This window comes from Cetorhinus maximus, chromosome 28, assembly GCF_964194155.1.
Source record: "Cetorhinus maximus chromosome 28, sCetMax3.hap1.1, whole genome shotgun sequence".
Lineage (NCBI taxonomy): Eukaryota > Metazoa > Chordata > Chondrichthyes > Lamniformes > Cetorhinidae > Cetorhinus > Cetorhinus maximus.
Window position 1 is genome coordinate 17,447,784 of NC_135906.1, and position 22,070 is coordinate 17,469,853.

General features: G+C 43.3%; 1 protein-coding gene and 1 long non-coding RNA gene across 10 annotated transcripts in view; both read left to right on the plus strand.

Annotated features, from left to right (window-relative positions):
• The window catches only part of LOC144668873 (intercellular adhesion molecule 5-like), a 337,959-nt gene that overhangs the window by 174,515 nt on the left and 141,374 nt on the right, over window positions 1-22,070 (plus strand). The gene's annotated exons all lie outside the window — the stretch shown is intronic.
• On the plus strand, window positions 3,264-5,536 carry LOC144668877 (uncharacterized). Its single transcript, XR_013573564.1, has 2 exons — window positions 3,264-3,580; window positions 3,611-5,536. It is a non-coding gene; the product is annotated as an uncharacterized LOC144668877 (long non-coding RNA).

Consider the following 22,070-nt stretch of genomic DNA (forward strand, 5'->3'; position numbering starts at 1 on the left):
GCTCCTGCTCCTAATTCGTATGTTTGTGTGTTTAGCACCATTCACAAATCCTCACGTGCTGAAGCAATCCACGTCCATACGCAGCAAGATGGGGACAGTATTGAGGTTTAGCCTCATTAGTAGCAAATAACATTCACGCCACACAAGTGCCAGGCAATGACCTTCTCCAACAAGAGAGAATCTAACCATCTCCTCTTGACATTCAATGGCATTACAATTGCTGAATCCCCCACTATCAACATCCCAGGGGTTACCATTGCCCGGAAACTGAACTGGACCAGCCATATAAATATTGTAGCTACAAGAGCAGGTCATAGGCTGGGAATTCTGAGGAGAGTAACTCACCTCCTGACTGCCCAAAGCCTGTCCACCATCTACAAGGCATCAGTGGGAGTGTAATGGAATACTCTCCATTTGCCTGGATGAGTGCACCTCCAACAACACTCAAGAACATTGACACTATCCAGGACAAAGCAGCCTGCTTGATTGGCAACCCATCTACCACCTTCAACATTTACTCCCTCCACTACCAACACACAGTGGCAGCAGTGTGTACCATCTGCAAAATGCACTGCAGTAACTCACCTAGGCTCCTTTGACAGCACCTTTCAAACCCACAACCTCTATCACTTAGAAGGACTGGGAAGTAGATAAATGGAAACACTATCACCAACAAGTTCCCCTCCAAGTCACACACCATGCTGTCTTAGAACTATATCACCGTTGCTTCACTGTCACTGGGTCAAAACCTGGAACTCCCTTCCGAACAGCACGCGGAGTGTTCGTACAACACATGGACTGCAGTGGTTCAAGAAGGCAGTTCACCACTGCTGAGCCAGTGATGCCCACCTCCTATGAACGAATAAAAAAAATCAAAAATCACAAAACTTTAGGGAATAAAGGCTCAGACAATCCCTCCATCCCAGGAATTAATTTAATGAACCTTCATTGCACTCCTTCTATGGCAAGAATATCTTTCCTTAGGTAAGGAGACCAAAACTGCACACACTACTCCAGATGCAGTCTCACCAAGGCTCTATATAATTGCAGTAAGACATATTTACCCCTGTACTCAACTTCTCTTGTAATAAAGGCCAACATACCATTTGCCTTCTTAATTGTTTGCTGTACCTGTATGTTAGCTTTTCATGACTCATGAACAAGGACACCCAAGTCCCTTTGAAGTTCAACACTTCCCAGCCTCACATCAGTTCAGAAACACTCTGTATTTCTGTTTTTGCTGCCAAAGTGATAACCTCACATTTCTCCACATTGTATTCCATCTGCCAAATTTTTGCCCACTCGCTTGGCCTCTCCAAATCTCCTTGAAGCATCCTTTCATCCTCCTCACAACTCAGTTCCACGTAGTTTTGTATCATCTGCAAACTTGGAAATATTACATTTAATCCCCACAACCAAATCATTGATATAGATTGCGAATAACTGGGGCCCAAGCACTGATCCATGCGGTACCCCACTCTTTCCCAAAGGCTCCTTTACAACAGAATTATTAATTAGCCCTTTTTCATTGCACGATGCACGAAACAGCTCGTTCCCTAGTTGGTTCCTCAACATACTGCTCTAGAAAACCATCTTGGGGGAACTAAAGTATGTGAGTAGGTAAAATGAGAAATGGGAGAAATTAAACATTTGCGACACCTGCGAACCAGGTTTGGGATTGAAACAGAAAAGTCTAGAAAAACACACGTGCCAATTCCAAAAAGAGAAAAAGGCCAGTAGCATGGCTACCAATGCCCCTCTTCCCCTTTCCCCATTACTCTGTGTTCTAAATATAAACTCCTCACTCCCATGCCAGGGAAGAAAATGGAGACAATTGTGGAGTCACTAAAGTTTAAGTTTCATGGAGAGAAATTGATCTGCATCACCCTCCTGTATGTGTGTAAATGGGAAAAGACAGGAACCTGAGAACAGGTTGCCCTCCACAAAAAGCAGAAGTGGGCTGTGGTATGGGAAGAATGAAAGAAGGTGAAGAACACAACTTGAAAAACAGAGAAGAGCAGAATATAGCACAATAGATATACTATAAAAAAATTCCTATTGCTTGTAACAAAGATTTTTTTTGTTTTGTCATAAATATATTGCCCTTGCTATGTTTTTGAATGTTTTCATAGGTGAAACGTGCATACCATATTTGGTAATGGCGGGAATATTACCATTGATCATATTCACAGTCATTGCCTTGTACTGGAAATACAGGGCCCATAAAAGAGGACTATATGAAGTACACAAAGCAAAACCTAACAACAACCCACAGATCCCCAATGGAAATGAATATCAGGAAAATTTTCCTTTAAAGAAACGTGATCCATATCCTGGTGGAACAACTACAAATGGATTTTACAAATAAAATAATATTACACGCCCTTTTTTGGAGAAATTCCAAAGATGATCTTGTTAATATTGTTACTGAGGTAGGCCGCTCATTGTAGCGTTAAAGACTACTTGCAGTAATTGATATACTAACTGTAAAGACAACTCATTACTGACAATCCTCAGTATTATTGGGCTATTTTTGTATTACTGTGGTTAAAATTTTATTTCAATTTCTACGAACACTGGATGGTCATCTGGACTGTGGTCTCTAGATAGGTTTAGCACTGGTATCAAGAGAGCTGTGTGAAAACAATGGCTTCCCCACTAACTGACATGAAGGCTGATCTATATCTGTTATGGCTGATTTAATTGCATAATGTATGCCATGTATAATGCAATGTTCCATGAAAAAATAAAACAATTTATACAAATAGATGAAATGAAGACTAGATATGAGGCAACATCTCAATTTTTAAACTTTCATCCTTGTGTTTAAATGTCTCCATGCCCTTGACTTTATCTTTAACCTTGTGATACAATCTAGAACTAGAGGGCATAGTGTCAGAATAAGATATTGCTCATTTAAGATGGCGATGAGAATGAATTACTTCTCTGAGGGTCATGAATCTTTGGAATTCTCTATGCCAGGCTGCAATGGTTGCTGAGTCATTGTATAGAGATATCTGAGATAGACACATTATAGGGAAGTCAAAGGTTATGGAGAACAGGCAAGAAAGGGGAGTTGTAAGCCAACTGTACCTTCCCTCAGTCCTATAGCTCTCTGAGAACTCTGCAGCCTTCTAACTCTGGTCTCTTGCACGTCCCAATTTTCATTGCACCATCCTTAGTGGCTGTGCCTTCGGCTGCCTAGGCAATAAGTCCTATTCTATGATGACATACAGCCGTGATCCTCACCAACGGAACCGTGATCCTCACCAACGGAACCACCACAGATCCTACCTCAGTGAAAACTGGGGTCAAACAAGGCTGTGACATTGCACCAACTTTCTTCTCCATTTTCCTAGCTGCAATCCTGCCCCTCACCTCCAGCAATTTACCCACAGGCATGGAGCTAATCTACAGAACAGATGGGAAACTGTTCAATCTATGTCACCTTCAATCCAAAACCAAAATCACTCCAACCTCAGTCATTGAGCTAAACACGCAGATGACACTTTGCGTGTGCACTCACTTAGAAACTGAGATCCAGGTCATTGCCGACTTCTCTGATGCATTTGAGAAAATGGTCCTTTCATTAAACACCTGGAAAACTAAGTTCCTTTTCCAACCAGCTCCCTCAGCAAAACTCCTCGCCACATCAATTAAGATTAACAACGAGAACCTGGAAAATGTGGACCAATTTCCATATCTTTAGGAACCTTCTCTCAGCAAAAGCAGACAAAGATGACTCATCAGCCCCTCCAATGTATCAGCTCTGCTTTTTGTTGACGGAGGAAAAGAGTATTTGAGGACGAGGATCTCAAATCTGAAACTGTCATGGTTTACCAGGCAGCGGTGATCCCCAGACTCCTATCTGCTTCATAGTCTTGGACAGCCTAAGGCAGACACCTCAAAGCACTGGAGAAGAACCACCAGCAAGATCCTCCAAATCTGGTGGCAAGAAAGGTGGTCTGACAGCAGTGTCCTCTCCCAAGCCAACATGCCAAGTTTCAAGGTGCTAACCATTCAAAACCAGCTCGCTGGGCATGACACGTTGTTCATGTGCCTGATAACAGACGCTTGAAGCCACTGCTGTACTCAGAACTTGGTTGCAGAAGGAGACTCCTAGAAGTACAGTGGGAATTCTTGAGGGCTGTCCTCAAAGCATCCATGAAAGGCCATCACTGTCAACTCATGGGAGTCCCTGGTTTGTGAGCGATCAAAACAAGAGAAGGTTAAAGCGGGAAGGCACTGAACACATCAAGAGACTTTGTCAGGAACTTGCAGAGGCAAAGTTGAGGCATGGGAGAGTGCAAAACCTCCAAACAAATAATCTCCCTGGCCCCTCAAGCACCACCTGCCCCACATGTGGCAGAGTCTGCGCATCATGCATTATCAGTCATTTCAGAACCCATCGGACCGAAGTGAAAGCAAGTTATCCTCAATCCCGAGGGATTGCCTAAGAAGAAACCCTAGAATTCCCTCCCTAAACCTCTCTGTTTCTGTCTTCTCCTCTGAAACTCTCCTTAAACCTACAACCTTGACTAAGCTTTTGGCCACTTGTCAGCTGTAATTCACAGAATCACAGGATCACACGTGCAGAAGAGGCCCTTCGGCCCATTGAGTCTGCACCGACACATGAGAAACACCTGACCTACCTACCTAATCCCATTTACCAGCGCTTGGCCCATTGCCTTGAATGTTATGACATACCAAGTGCTCAGTTGCCTTTGAATCAAAAGGTTGTGGGTTCAAGTCCCAATCCAGGAGTTGAGCAGAAAAATCAAAGCTGACATTTCAGTGCATTACTGAGGGAGTGGTGCCATCTTTCAGATGAGACTTTAAACCAACTGCCTTCTCAAATGGATATAAATAAATCCCATGGGACTATTCTAACAATAGCAGGGAGTTTTCCCTTGTTTCCTAGCCATTATTTATCCCTCAATCAACATCACAAAAATACATTATCTGTTGATTATTTCATTGTTGTTTGTGGGAGCTTGTTGTATACAAACTAGCTGCCACACTTCCTACAGTATAACAGCAAATAAACTTCAGAAAACACTGTACTACCTGAAAAGTGCTTTGGGATGTCCTGTGCTCATTAAAGGCGCTATATAAATGCAACTCCTACTTTTTATTTCCTAATATCTCCTTATGTGGCTCGGTGTTAAAGTTTGTTCGATAACTCTCCCGTGAAGAAGCTTGGGAAGTTTTACAGCATTAGAGATGCTAGTAAATGCCAATTGCTTGTACTTTACAATACACTGCTTCTGTTATGGTATAAATGTTTTTATAAGTGTATATTTTCAAACAGTTGTATTTTTGAACTGTTGTTTTCTGAGCACGTGCTATGTATCCTCTGATAGTTTCATTAATGTAACATCCATTGTATGAAGCTGTTTTTCTGCAATCTCTCAAGATATCACTAAATAAACTAAGATTGTAGATAATGATATAACAACTGTTTAGGACAAAAAGTAATGTTCATAGCCTACCAATGTGGTATATTTGAACAAGTAAACAGATGGTTTTGAAGGAATATTGTATTAAAATAATTTTCTTTAATAGTGAATTAAGATCAAATGTAAATGCTGGAAAAATCAATTTTTCAAATTAATGTTTCCTTTGAAAGTAATTGCTCCTCATCTTTGTCTTCAATGTGCTTGTTCTAACCAAATCATCCACTGTCTCCCATTCCTGCTGTTGCCGGGTACAGTTCCCTGAAGTCTAAGGGATCATAAAACAGACTGTGCCCAGCAATGCCTGCACATTCATCACCAGATCAGCTCGACCATATTAAATTCACTCTCCTCGCCTGAAACCTATTCCTGAGAAAAGAGGCATGTCGAAGCTTTTCATCTTATCTCTTTTTTTCAGCAATACTCAAGTTCTGTACTAAAAAATGACCATTAAAACCTATTCCTCCAGAATTGCCCTAAGTATCAAGGGTACCCCACGACTCCTTCAGCTCTCTAAATTCACCTCTTGTCCTTGCTGATCTATACAGGCTCCATGTTTTCAAACACATTAAAGATTAAGTTGAGACGTAACAGAAAAATCTCTCAAGAGCCTTGTCCCAGTTGACCTTTGCAGCTTTTTTCTGACTTGTATCCTGAACCCTTCAAATTTGCCTGCTGTATGTTCTGTCCCTTCCCTTTGCTCCACCACTGGTGGCAGGACTTAAAAAATGCCTCAATCCCGCTCTCCAAAACTCTCCCTTCATCCTTCCATCTTTACAAGTCTTTCTAAAACCCATTAACTCAAGCAAGCTTTCAGTCATCCCTCTTAACTCTCCCATTACTCTGCGTTCATTCATTTCTGATTTTCCCTCCGTGAGGGGCTTTGGGATGTTTTTCTACTTTGAATGCGAGTTGTTGTTAACATTCACATCAAATGTATATGTAAAGTTTTTAAACTAAAAGTTCCCTTTTTCTCCAAAGCCGCTAACCACAGTTGGTTGATTACAGTATATCTAGTACAAACAGATGCAGTTGGAATTACTGTAAATAAACTGAGGTTAAAACTAGCCTGACCTCCTAAAACACACTGCATTAACCAGTTGCGATTCTGCGCGATGTGTTTTTTCAGAGAATTGGCGATTGAGCATCATGTATATCTTGGAGCTTTCAGCTTATATAGTTGGCAGCCAGGATAGCCTGACACTACAGAGAAAACTCTAATTACTTCCAAAAAATGAGCCCCTCTGTACCATCACCATGATGATAGGGCTTTTGAACAACCAATAGTGGGAGAAATGAAAAGTATTGGGAGGGTGCAGTAAAAAAATAAGGCCATCAGACTTGGACAGTCCGAGAAGTTATTGCATTGGACTTTTAGCAGGAACGTTGCAGATTTGGGCATGTATTTTCAAAATCTCCTCTTTTACTGCAAATAGAACCTTGGATTTGCATCTCCAGTATGAGGGTCCAAACAGGTTAAACTACAGAGCCCATGAAAATCAGAGAATGTGATAAACAAATGTAGTTATAGCTTATATATTGCTTGTAAATAAGGTGTGATAGTAATGGATTGGAGGTAAATTGTGTAGCATTCTACCTGAATCAGGTGTGACCATGAAGCTTCCTCATTTTTTTCAATCCCTGTTGAATGCTGATCATCTAATAATGGAAGATCAGCTGTTTCCTGTCACAGATTTTCTAATATATTTGCAGTTTCATTATGACTGGCTAGAAACGTGTGCAAAATCACACAAGGCCCATTTTCTGATTGCAATCCATTTCTCATGGTCAGCTGATTATTATAACACTGCACGCTTTCAGGGATAGCTTTGGATATGTGCAGGGTGGAAGTCAAGTTTTGGGACAGGGAAATGGCAGAATTAAAGGTCAAAATTCTTAAAAGATTTTGGAAAGATTCAAAAGATATTTCCACCTGTTTTCAGTTTTCCCAAATACAGAAGATGAAGACTAGAAAGAAATGGCGGACGAAAATGAATGGCAGCGTATAGTTTGTTGGGCAGCAGACAGAAGAGGGCACAGAGCAAGACAGTATTTGGCAAGTGCTCAATGTCACATCTGATCACTACTATCTCCTACTGACCATGTTCTTTATAATACAAGATGCAACTTGTGTGGGATTTTTAATGCCCCAAAATGTTCCAAAGCACTTCACAAAAGGATGGGAGAAATAAATACTAAACCTTCTTTCAATTTTCTTGTTCCTGCAATCAAACCCATAGGTACAGAGATAGTTATTGAGGAAACTTTGAAGGTGAGAAACAGCAGATCTAGGCAGAGGGTTTGGGGATGAAAATTCCACAGTGCAAAGGTCAACAAGAATCTACCTCCAGCACAAGGGGTGAGTAGAGTCAGGGCAGGTCAGTCTAAGTAAAGGAGTGACAGATGTGAGGAGCTGACAGAAGTAGGATTGGGCGAGACCATGAAAGGATTTGTATATGATGAGGATTTTGAAATCAGTGTGAAAAGAGGTGGGGGTTGGTGAAGACAGGTGAGATATTTGAGGAAGACTCAACATGGGATAGAATACAAGCTATACACTGGCATGAATGGGCTTTCATATGGGTAGCAGGAGGCAAGGAGGCACATAAAACAGGCAAGAAGGTTGTTACATTCTAATAATTCAGATTTTCCTGCCTCTGCATGACAATGACAAGTGAATGATGGTTTTCCCTTTTATAAATTTGCTCTCAATGATAAGTGATCGCAGAGCAGGGAGGTACTGTCAAAAGTATATTAGTAAATTGCTTCAATGCATCATATAAATTGTATATACTGTAATCACACTGCAATGGAAGAGTGGATATTGAATCGGCTCTGCTCTGAATGGGGTTGAATTTCTTGAGTGTTGTGCCAGTATCACCCATCCAGGTGAATGGTTAATACACAATCACACTCCTGACAATGAGCCTTCTGAATGGCGGAGAGGCTTTCAGGATTCAGGAAGTGACTGCCCTACCATCACAGAATCACAGAATTGTTACAGCACAGAAGGAGGCCATTTGGTCCATCATATTTGCACCGCTCTCCGAATGAGCAATCCCCTTAGTGCCATTCTCCTGCCTTCTCCCCGTATCCCCGCATATTCTTCCTTTTCAGATAACAGCCTAATTCCATTTTGAATACTTCGATTGAACCTGCCTCCACCATACTCAGGCAGTGCATTCCAAACCCTAACCACTCGCTGTATGGAGGTGTTTTTCCTCATGTTGCTTTTGATTCTTTTGACAATTACTTTAAATTTGTGCCCTCGCATTCTCGATCCTTTCATGAGTGGGAGCAGTTTCTCCTTATCTACTCTGTCCAGACCCCTCATGATTTTGAATACCTCTATCAAATCTCCTCTCAGCCTTCTTTAGTCCAAGGAAAACAGTCCCAACTTTTCCAATCTATCTTCATAACTGAAGTTCCTTATCCCTGTAACCATTCTCGTGAATCTTTTCTGCACTCCCTCCAATGCCTTCATATCCTTCCTAAAGTTTGGTGTCCAGAACTGGATGCAATACGCCAGCTGAGGCCAAACTAGTGTCTTGTACAAATTCAACATCCTTGCTCTTGTACTCTGTCCCTATTAATAAAGCTAGAATATTGTATGCTTTATTGACTGCTCTCTCAACCTGTTCTGCCACCTTCAAAGGCTTATGCACATACACACCCATGTCCCTGTGCTCCTGCACCCCATTTGATTTGTACCCTTTATTTTGTATTGTCTCTCCATGTTCTTCCTGCCAAAATAAATCACTTCATGTTTCTCTGCATTGAACTTCATCTGCCACCTTTCCACCCATTCCAACAACTTGTCTATCTCTTTTTGCAGTTCTACACTATCCTCTTCACAGTCCACAATGCTTCCAAGTTTTGTGTCATCTGCAAATTTTGAAATTGTGCCCTGTAACCAAGGAATAGGTCATTAATACATATCAGGAAAAGCAAGAGTCCAAACTCTGACCCCAGGGAACTCCACTACAAACTTTCCTCCACCCAAAAAACATCCATTCACCGCTACTCTCTGTTTCCTGTTACTCAGCCAACTTTATGTCCCTGTTGCTACTGTCCCTTTTATTCCATGAGCTCACAAGTCTGTTGTGTGGCATTGTATCAAATGCCTTTTTGAACTCCATGTACACCACATCAACAGCATTGCCCTCATCAACCCTCTCTGTTATCTCTTCAAAAAATTCCAGCAAGTTAGTTAAACAAGATTTTCCCTTACGAAATCCATGTTGGCTTTCCTTAATTAACCCGCATTTGTCCATGTGGCTATTAATTTTGTCCTGAATTATTGTTTCTAGAAGTTTACCCACCACTGAAGTTAAACTGACTGGTCTGTAGTTACTGGGCTTACCTTTACACCCTTTTTTGAACAAGGGTGTAACGTTTGTAATTCTCCAGTCCTCTGGCATCACCCCTGAGTCTAATGAAGACTAAAAAATTACAGCCAGTGCCTTCACAATTTCCACTCTCACTTCCCTCAGTATCCTTGAATTCATCGCATCTGATCCTGGTGCCTTATTAACTTTAAGTACAAACAGCTTATCCAATCCTCCTTATCAATTTTTAACCGTTCTGGTGTCTGAATTACCTCCTCCCTCACCATGGCCTGGATAGCATCTTTATCCTTGGTAAAGACTTAGCAAAGCTTTCATTTAATTCCTCAGCTATGATCATATGTACATATGAATTAGGAGCAGGAACAGGCCATTTGGTCCCTTGAGCCTGTTTGGACATTCAATAAGGTCATGGCTAATCTGATTGTGGCCTTAACTCCACATTCTGCCTACTCCTGATAACATTTGATTCCCTTGTTAGTCAAGGATCTATCTACCTCTGCCTTAAAAATATTCATTGACCCTGCCTCCACCACTCTCTGGGGAAGAGAGTTCCAAAGATTCACAATTCTCTGAGGAAGAAAACAATTTTTCTCCTCTCTGTCTTAAATGGGAGGCCCCTTATTTTTAAACCCAGTCCCCTAGTTCTAGTATCTCCCACAACAGGAAACATCCATTCAGCATCCATCCTGTCAAGTCCCTCAGGATTTCATATGTTCAAAAAGGTCACCTCTCATTCTTCTAAACTCCAATGGACACAGGCCCAGCCTGTCCAACCTATTTTTCATAAGATAACCTTCTCCCTTCCCAGGCATCAGTCGAGTGAGCCTTCTCTGATCTACTTCCAATGCATTTATATCCTTTCTTAAATAAGGAGACCAAAACTGTGCATAGTGCTCGAGATGTGGTCTCACCAACACCCTGTACAAACTGTAGCAGCGTAGACAGGGGGGTAGACACAGTTCTCTGCGGGAGTCCAGAGGGCTGTGTTGCCTGCCTGGTGTCAGGGTTTGGGACATCTGCTCCGGGCTATAGAGGAACTTGCAGTGGAAGGGGAGGAACCAGTGGTTGTGGTCCATGTAGGTGCCAATAACATAGGTAGAACTAGGAAAGAGGTTCTGCTGAGGGAGTATGAGCAACTAGAGGCTAAATTAAAAAGCAGAATCTCTGGATTACTTCCTGAGCCACAAGAAAATTGGTGTAGGGTAAATCAGGTCAGAAAGATAAATGTGTGGCTTAAAGATTGGTATGGGAGAAATGGGTTTCGATTCATGGGCCACAGGCACCTGTACTGGGGAAAGTGGGAGCTGTACCGTTGGAGTGGTCTTCACCTGAACCGTGCTGGGATGAGTGTTCTGGCGAGTCATATATCCCTATTTTTATATTCCATTCCCTTTGCGATAAATGATAATATTCCATTTGCCTTATTAATCACTTGCTGTACCTGCATACTAACATTTCCTGATTCAAGTACCAGGACACCCAGATCCCCCTGTACCTCAGAGTTCTGCAATCTCTCTCCATTTAAACAATATGCTGCTTTTCAATTCTTCCTGTCAAAGTGGACAGGTTCACGTTTTCCCACATTATACTCTATCTGCCAAATTTTTGCCCATTCACTTAACTTATATCCTTTTGCAGACTTCTGATGTCCTCTTCACAACTTACTTTCCTATCTATCTTTGTGTCATCAGCAAATTTAGCAACCATATATTCAGTCCCTTCATTCAGGTCATTAATGTAGGTTGTAAATAGTGAAGCCCCAGACCTGAACCTTTTGGGACTCCACTCGTCACATCCTGCCAACCCGAAAATGATCTATTTATGCATACTCTCTGTTTCCTGTTAGCTAATCAATCATCTATCCATGCTAATATGTTTCCCCCTACACCATGAGCTCTTATTTTGTATCGTATGTGTCGTATTTGATGTGGCATCTTGTCAAATACCTTCTGGAAATCTAAGTACAGCACATCTACCTGTAGATGCATATTACTTCCTCAAAGAACTGCAATAAATTAGTCAAACACGATTTCCCTTTCACAAAACCATGTTAACCCTGCCTGATTTCATTGAGATTTTCTAAGTGCCCCACTACAACCTCCTTAATGATAGATTGCAGCAATTTTCCTATGAAAGATGTTAAGCTAGCTGGCCTGTAGTTTCCTGCTTTCTGTCTTCTTTCTTTCTTGAATTGAGGAATCATATTTGCTATTTTCCAGTCTGATGGGACCTTTCTAGAATCTAGGGAATTTTGGAAGGTTAAAACCAACGCAACTACTTACTCAGCAGCCACTTCTTTTAAGAGCAATGAAGGTGACCACTTCTTTTAAGAGCCTAGGATGAAGTCCATCAGGACCTGGGGATTTGTCAGCTTTTAGTTCTAATAATTTTCTCAGTATCCTTTTCCTGGTGTTTGTTATTGTTTTAAGTTACTCCCTCCCTTTCACCTCCTGATTCACAATTATTTCTGGGATGCTATTTGTATCCTCTACAGTGAAGACAGAAGCAAAATATCTGCTCAATTCATCTGCCATTTCCTTATCTTCCATTATTAATTCCTCATTCTCAATCTCTAGAGGACAAATTCTCACTTTACTTACTCTTATCCTTTTTAAATATCTATGGAAACTCTTACTATCTGTTATTATATTTCTAGCTAGCTTTCTCTCATACTCCAATTTCTCCCTCCTTATTAATCCTTTAGTCATTCTTTGCTGTACTTTATATTCTGTCCAATCCTCTGACCTGCCATTCAGATTTGCGGAATTGTACGCTTTTTCTTTCAATTTGATACTGTGCGGAATTTTCAGTGCCCGCTGGCGTCGGGCATGTTTGGTGGCATGAGCGGACAATATGGCGAGAAGGCCAAAATTGGTTTCATGATGTCGTGAAACCGCTTTGTGATTGTCCGTTCAACCCATCAATGGCAGGCTGGGTTTCCCGCCATCGGATGTTGGGAACCTCATTGTAATACATCTGCATATCATTATAAGGCCAGCCCATCGGAATCATCCCTCCACGCTGCATCATCTGCCTATGTTGGCAGGAAAACATGCCAGTGCAGAACATGTCTTGACAAGTGTTAGGAAATAGAGATAGCTTAAGCTAGTCATATTGGTATTTGTGGGTGTTAGGAATGAGTTTCAGCTTTAATGTTTAAGTTTGATTTGTATTTCTGTATCTGTGCGTTAAGAAAAAGTCAAGTTGAGTTTTAGTTTCACTTTAAAAAATGCCTGCATTTCTAATGAGAGTTTACAACTGTTAGGAAAGTTAAGCAAACACAAGACTAGAAAAACTGGGCTGTTGCCTAGCACCAGGGGTCCAGAAAGACAGGTCCTTCCCACAGGCACAGAGAAGAAGTTAGAAACAGCAGTTTTTGAGTTCAGTTTTGAAGACAGCTGCCAGGCAGAAGCAGCCTAGAAGGGGCAGATAGCCAATGCCAAGCTAAAGTTGGTTGAAAGTAGCTGCCAGAGAGAGACTGGAGCAAAGGGGACAGATAGCAAGTCCCAAGTTAAAGAAGAAAGTCCCCAAGAATCCGGGGGAATGGAACAGGGAAAAGTCCCAAGCAGACCTTCTAGTCAAAGGAAGGACAAGAGCCTGGAAAAGGTCCTGTTAATTGAAGTTGAGAGTGATGGGCAGAGAAAGGCTCCAAGCTTCAAGCTGCAGGAAGTAGAGTCAAAGCGATACAAAGGCTTGTGAGAAGTCAGAAGGTCCAAAGAGGTAACTGAAGGTCTGTAACCCTTTACTATGGCCATGTGAAGCAGTTGTGTATTGTTGACAGCTGAGTCAGTGAGAGAGGGTGTGTGGAGGAAAGCATGAATTTATGTGGTGTCCCAGGGGAGAGGAACATCAGAATGAGAGTCCAAAACTCTGGATGTGAACCCTTGTGGAAGGCGTCTTAGAGAAAGCGTTGGTTTGGGAGAAGATTCCAAGGCAATTTCTTGGAGAGTGGAGATTGGGAACCCTCATGCAAAAGACGGAGTTCAGTGAGACTGGTTGGCTCATGGTGTGACAAGAGTCTGGGGGGGTAGTTGGTGAGACATCCATAGCATCTGGTTGAGATGGCATCTGTCACTTGGTTTCAGAGTGCAGTGTGTCTGACCACAAGGTGCCTATTAGTTTACATGGACTGTGTACTCTATGAACATTAGAGTATAAAATAGCTTTCGTAACTTGTGTTATCCTTACAAATCAGTACATATTTGTAAAGGTATAGTTGTGGGTAAGGGAATAGTGTAATATAGTTCACCTTTTCTTGCTTAATAAATGTTTTATGCTTTTGTTAAAAGTTCATTAGCTGACTCTGGTGACTCTGCTCAGTAGCCACTCTCCATGTGTCGAAACAAACAAATAAAAGTTAAGATCTATCAAGCTGGGTTTCACCCTGGGATCAGGCTTGTCCAGTGGTAATCTCAGCTGGGGATCATAACATAACTGCGATATGCAGAAGTGGAAACTTACTTCCAGGGCCTTGCTCACATTGTGGACATCGAGGAGCAGAAGATGCTGGAGCCCGACAGCAACGGGAACCTAGGGGAACGTCCATGGAATGCTGGGTGGATTCTCATAGAAATGGTTCCACCATGAAGCAGCTCACAGAAGGTGGAAAGTCACCATTGAGGGTCTGCTCACAATGGGTGATGGTGGAGAGGAAGATCCAACTGTGTTTGGGAGAGGAAGATGTACCGGGGTGGGTGGGAGAGGGGAGTTGAAGATATAGGGTCAACTGGGAGAGGAAGAGGTGTCAGTTCGGGGGGTGGTAGTGAGGTTGGGAGGGGGGAACAAAGGTGTCGAGGAGGTACGGTTGGGAGGAGGGAACGAAGGAGTTGGGGAGGATCGAAGGTGTCAGGGGAAGCTGGGGGGGAGGGGACTACAAGAGAGGTTGGGGGTAACAGGGGAGAAGACAGCAGCTGGGGAGGTGGAAGGTGTAAGGGAAGGACTCCAGGGTGGGGGGCTGTCCAGGTGAACGTGCAAGAGAGGGCTCTGATGACTGCCTCCTGGGGAGTGAACTGAGGGTGGGTGTGGTGTGGTGTGGTGAGAGGGTGAGGACGTAAGAACATAAGAAATAGAAAAAGGAGTAGACCATTCGGCCCCTCGAGCCTGCTCAACCATTCAGTAAGATCATGGCTGATCTCCTTGTGTTTCGATTTCCACATTCCCATCTAACCCTGATAACCTTTGATTCCCTTGCTTAACATGAATCTATCTAACTCTGCCTTAAAAATATTCAATGAACCCGCCTCTACCACCTTCTCAGGCAGAGAGTTCCAAAGTCACACAACCCTCTGAGAGAAAATAAATTCTCCTCATCTCTGTCCTAAAAGGGCGACCCCTAATTTTAAAACAGTGCCCCCTAGTTCTGAACTCACTCACTAGAGGAAACATCCTTTTGACGTCTCCCTTGTCAAGGTCGTTCAGGATCTTGTATACTTCAATCAAATCACCCCTCACTCTTCTAAACTCCATTGGAAACAAGACTAATCTATCAAACCTTTCCTCATAAGACAACCCACTCATTCCAAGTATCAATCTAGTAAACCTCCTTTGAACTGCATACTAACTTTTTGTGGCTCATGTACTAGAACACCTAGATCCCTCTGCACCTGAGAATTATGCAGCCGTTCTCCATTTAAGTGATACTCTGCTTTTTTGTTCTTCCTGCCAAAGTGAACAACTTCACATTTTCCCACATTAAATTCCATTTGCCAGATCTTTGCCCACTCACTCAACCTATCTATATCTATCTGCAACTTCCTAATGTCCTCTTCACAACATACTTTCCTACCTATCCTAGTGTCATCTGCAAATTTAGCTACCATGTCTTCACTCTCCTCATCTAAGTCATTGATGTGAATCATAAAAAGTTGAGGCCCCAACTTTTAGAATGACAGTGGGAAGTTAATAGTAGATAATAAGGAAATGGTGAAAGAAATGAACAAATATTTTTCTTCTGAGTTCACTATAGAGGACCCCTGTGGGGTTCCACTCGTCACATCCTGCCAATCAGAAAAAGATCCATTTATACATACTCTCTGCTTTCTGCCAGCCAGTCAATCTTCTATTCATGTTAATATGTTACCCACTACACCGTGCGCTTTTATTTTCTGTAAGGATCTTTGATGTGGCACCTTATCAAATGCCTTCTCGAAATCCAAGTACAGTATGTCTACAGGCTCCCCTTTACCCACTGTGCATATTACTCCTTCAAAAAACTCCAATAAATTGGTTAAACATGACTTTCCTTTCACAAAACCATGCTGACTCTCCCCGAATGCCTTGAGCTCTTCTACGTGCCCAACTATAACCTCCTTAATGATCGATTCTAATAACTTCTCCACAACAGGCATCAACCTAACTGGCCTATAGTTTCCTGTTTCCTGCCTCCCTCCCTTCTTGAATAGAGGGGTTATATTTGCTACTTTCCAATCTGATGGAACCGTTCCAGAATCTAATGGATTTTGGAAAATTGACACCAACTACTTCATTAACCATCTCTTTATGACCCTAGGATGTAGTGCATTAGATCCCAGAGATGTGCCAACCCTCAGCTCCATCAATTTGTTCAGTACCATTTCCCAAAATGATTTCAATATCACCAAGTTCCTTTCTCCCGTTCACCTCCTGATTTACAGCTATTACTGGGATGTTTTTTGTATCCTCTATAGTGAACTCAGAAGCAAAATATTTGTTCAGTTCTTCCACCATTTCCTTATTATCTACTATTAACTTCCCACTGTCATTCCGTAGAGGATCAACACTTACTTTACTTACTCTTTTCCTTTTTAAGTATCTGTAGAAACTTTTGCTATCAGTTTTTAGATTTCTAGCTAGCTTCCTCTCATACTCTAATTTCTTTCTCCTGGTTAATCTTTTAGCCATTCTCTGCTATTCTTTATATTCTGTGCAATCATCTGTCTTGCCACTCATCTTTGGGGAGTTGTATGCTTTTTCCTTATGTTTGATGCTTTCCTTAACTTCTTTAGTTAACCACAGGTGATGGGTCCTCTCCTTAGAACTTTTCTTTATTGTAGGAATGTACTTATTCTGAATACTCTTGAGATATGCCCTTAAATGTCTGCCACTGCTTCTCTATTGATCTACCCTCTAACCTAGTTTCCCAGTTCACTTCAGCTAGCTCAGCTTTCATCTCCACACAGTTGCCCTTATTTAAATTTAAGATACTAGTCTTACACCTACTCTTCTCCCTTTCAAACTGGATGTAAAATTCAATCATATTGTGATCGCTGCTACCTAGCAGTGCCTTTACTCTGAGGTCATTAATTAATCCTGTCATGTTACACAATACCAAGTCTAATATAACCTGCTCTCTGGTTGGTTCCAGAACATGCTGCTCTAAGAAACTATCTCAAAAGCACTCTAAGAACTCTTCATCAGGTTACTACTGCCAATCTGATTTTTCCAGTTTATGTGTAGTTTAAAATCATCCATGATTATTGCCGTCCCTTTATCACAAGCACACAATATTTTCTCTTGAATACTTTGTCCTACACTGTGGCTACTGTTAGGGGGCCTGCAGACCACTCCCACTAATGACTTTTTTCCCCTACTATTCCTCATCTCCACCCAAATTGATTTTACATCCTGATCTCCTGAATCAAGGTCATCTCTAACTATTGCACCAATGCCCTCTTTGATTAACAGTGCTATCCCTCCACCTTTACCAAACTTCCTATTCTTCTTGAATGACATGTACCCCCCAATATTAAGGACCCAATCTTTGTCGTCCTGCAGCCACGTCTCCGTAATTGCTATCAGGTCATATCTATTTACTTCAATTCATTTACTTTGTTATGAATGCTACGTGCATTCAGATAGAAAGCCTTCAGTTTTGTCTTTCTGCTACCTTAGTAACATCTAGTCTTGACTGTTGATGTACTCATAGGTTTTTTTCTCTCTGTCCCTTCCTACCATTCTCTGACCCTTATATTGCTATCTTGCTCTCCTGTCTTGACTCTACGCCTTGAATTGCTACCTCTACCCAAGCTTGATCCCTCACCCCTCTTGTTTAGTTTAAAGCCTTCTCTATTTCCCTAGTTATGCAATTTGTGTGGACATTCATCCCAGCATGGTTCAGGTGTAAACCGTGTAAAGATTCAGCCCCCACTTTCCCCACTGATGCCAGTGCCCCATACTGACTTTGCAGAACATCTTTCTTAGTTCTGCCTATGTCATTGGTACCTGCATGGACCATGACAACTGGATCCTCCCCCTCCCACTGCAAGTTCCTCTCCAGCCCTGAGCAGATGTCCTGAATCCTGGCACCGGGCAGGCAATATAGCCATCTGGACTCTCGCTCTTTCCTGCAGAGAACAGTGTTAATCCCCCTCACTATGAGGGTTCGACGGTATCAGTAGAGGGGCAGAGAGGGTGGTTGGTGGGCACTCAGAGGCAGATGCGGAACCTGGGGGTGGGAAGGAGGAGGTCAGGGAGGTTAATGTGGATGGTGTTGGGGTTTTCGGGAAGGAAGGGAACGTGCACATTCACCTGGGCATCCCCGAAGGAAAAGGGTTGTGGCTGGTAGGTCACAGGAGGGAGGTGGAAGATGATGCCAGGGGGGTCAACAGTGATGGGGGAGAGGAAACAGGTGACTGGGGGAGGGTAAAGGACAGGGGAGCGAAAGGAAAACTGTATTGCTACCACGCTGGCTAAATTGAAAGTGAAATGAGAGTTGTGCTGGGCGAGATCAGGTGCTGCGTGGGAATGTGATCAGTTGATGGGCAGAGATGCAGGTCAGCTCAGGTGGTCAACTGAAAGCGGATGCCAGCTAACAGCATTGAACATGCTCAGGGCATTGAGGTGAGTGTGATATGAGAAAGATCCACGTATGTGGGAGAATGCTTGCACAAGGCTCCAAAAGGCCCTGCCACACACACACACTCCTCCCTCCAGAATTGTTTATGGGCCAACTACATGTAACTGAACTGCTAGTGGTAGGTGGGGAATGCAGTGGGAGGACTCGCAAAGCCTGTCAATGAAACTGAAAGACACCATTACACATTATTCAGTGAAAGTAAATATACTTCCACACTGTAAAGTGACAAAATGTGTTCACCCATGCAACTAACCCTGATCAGAATTTCTTCACTTTTGAATGCCTTAAACTTCTAATTTCTGCCCTGACATCTGCAGCAAGGGTGGAGACAGCCTGTGCAATGTTGGCCCTGTTGCCTCTGATGCCTTCGGCTTGGGTCCTCTGGAGAACAACGGCCTTGGTTTGGCTGTCCTCCTGTGGGCCCGCCGTTCCCTTTGACAGAGGATGAGGTTGAGGGGCTTACAGGCGAAGGGGACTTGGAGGGAGAGGACAGTCTCTGAGATTCCTGAGTGGATGACCCAGGGGTCATCCTGTTGCTCCTCCTCCCTTCAGGTAGCCGGGGGCCCCGACCTGACTCCTTGAGAGGAAGGAGCACCTGGCAGAATGTCAAGGTACCCCGTTTCCCTCTCACGTTGTCACTGCAGGAAATCACTCATGGCTCCCATGATGGAGTGCAGGTCTGCACACATCTCCATGCTCTGCAGGACCAGGGTCTCCATGGTGTCTGCCATCCTCCCCATGGAGACCTCCATATGCTCACATGTGGCCACCACTTCATCAGAAAGCAGGTGGACGCACTCCTCTGACTTGCATGCCGCTCTGTTGAGGCCTTCCAACGGCTCTGCATGATGTTTTCCTGCCTTCTAAGTTGGATGAGTTGAGGAAGGCCAAATCAAGAAGCTTGTCACCATACTTGGACCTTACAGGTGCCTCTTCCCCAGCAGTCCTCCACGTGCCGGGGAGCTCGGCTGAACCTGCCTCGGACACATATCCATGCGGTGACCACCAGATTGTGAACCCGAGCCTGCTCTACATCTAGGTCCCACCAAGGTATGTGTCTTTGCACCAGTGGAGGGTGTGCGTAAGCACTGTGATAGGTCTTCCATGCTGTTTATTTCCAGCTCTTCAATGACAGTGAGGACCTGAATGGAGCTGAGGGGCCAGCTGGCTGAGGGTGTCAGTCGCTTGGTAGAGCTCCCTGTTAACCAGAGTAGAAATAATTAGTGCATGGCAGCACAGTCCAAAGCAGGAGAAAGAGCACACAAATTTACATTGAGGGAGGGATGATGTGGTGTGGGATCCTCACACGGGTGTTTGCTGCTGTCCTCACAGTCACCACAGGCATGTCCTCACTAGTCAGTGCAATGACACACTCCTCAAAGTGAGTGAGGTGCCTAATGTAGGCTATTATTCATTCATGGGATGTGGGCATCACTGGCTAGGCCATCATTTAATGCCCATCCCTAATTTCCCCTGTTCAGAGGGCATTTTAAGAGTCAACCCCCGGTCACATGTAGGCCAGACCAGGTAGACAACAGATTTCCCAAAGGGCATTAGTGGGTTTTTACAACAATCGGCAATGGTTTCATGGTCACCATCAGGCTTTTAATTCCAGGTTTTTATTGGTGGGATTCGAACCTGGGTCCCCAGAGCATTACCCTGGATCTCTGGAATACTAGTCAGTAGCAATACCACTATGCCACTGTCTCCCCTGGTTTGGGCCTCTCCCTGCTGATGTAAGCAGGCTTCTCCTGCATGAAAACAGATGGAGAGTGTGAGCTGGACACATGGTAATTTGTTGAATGTTTGTGTGGTGAGCGAAAACATGGGTGGGATAAGTATGTGAGCTCCAGAGGGTATATGCCTGAGGAAGATATGAGGGTGCGCGTGAGAGTTAATGGTGTTGTCCCTTGAGATGTGAGATCTCTGTGGATGTGAGATGGGTGTGTGAGTTGAGAGGGATGAGAAGAATGACTTACCCTGGCAGAACGGATGAGACCATTCATCTTATGGCAGCACTGGGTGGCTGTCCTCTTTTGCAGGGCATTGGTGCTGACCACCACCTCCCATGCTGGATTAATGATGCTGCTGCCGGTCCTGTAGCCAGAGCGGGGATAAAGGGCATCACGGCGAGCCTCCACTGCGCCCAAGAGGCACTTGAGGGACACGTCATTAAACCAGCAGCTGCAGTCTTTTTTGCCTTTCGAGGCCATGTCTTCTTTGCAGCAGCCGTGGGCTGGAAGCACTGAGTGTACGTGTGGCTGGACTTTAAATGTGGCGCCAGGCGTAATGAGGCAGCGAGGTGATGGTGTGGCAGGTGAATGAGAGTCCGTCTGCCATCAAAGCAGCGTGTTTCCCGGGAATGCATTATTAATGTGGTGGGATTGGAATGATATGGCATGAGAAGCTGCCATTGTGGCCAGCAATAAAATGTTGTTTTTCCCGCCCACTGCTGCATTTAGTGCAATCTGGGCGATTCCGCCCACTATCTTTTGCTCCTTCAGTTAGCCACAGGTGGTGTGTCCTTCCCTTAGAGTCTTTCTTTCTCACTGGAATGTATCTTTTCTGAGTGTTCTGTCTGCCACTGCATCTTTAGTGACCTATCCTTACCCTAATTTCCTAGTTCACTTTCACCAGCTCTGCCTTCATGCCCTCATAATTGCCTTTATTTAAGACACTTATCTAAGATCCACTCCTCTTTCCCTAAAACTGAGTGTGAAATTCACTCATATTATGATCACTGCTACCTAGGTGCACCTTCACTATGAGGTTATTAATTAATCCTGTCTCATTGCACAATACCAGATCTTTCCCTGGTTGGTGCTAAAACATGTTGCTCTAACTAAATGTCCCACAAACACTCTATGAACCTTATCATCCAAGCTACCTTTACCAATCTGATTTGTCCAATCTATACATAGATTATAATTACCCATGATTAGCACCATACTTTTCTCACAAGCCCCATTATTTCTTCCTGTTTATCCCGTCCTACAGTGTGGTTACTGTTAGGGGGCCTGTAGGTCACTCCCACAATTGGCTTCTTACCTTTACTATTTCTCATCTTTACCCAAACTAATTCTACAACTTGATCTCCAAAACTATGGTCATCTTACTCTATTGTATCAGTGACATCCTTAATTAACAGAGCTACTCTTCCACCTTTTCCTAGCTTCCCGTCCTTCCTAAATGTCATGTCCCTTGAATATTCAGGTCCCATTCTTTGTCATCCTGCAGCCATGTCTCTCATGGCTATCAGGTCATACATGTTTATTTTTATTTCCATTATCAATTCATCTGTTTTGTTATGAATGCTACATGCATTCTTTGTTCTGTCTTTTTCCTATTTTTGCAACCTCCAGTCTTATCTGCAGGTGCACTCTTAGCTTTCTACACTCTGTCCCTTCCTGCCATGCTCTGATCATCATTTCT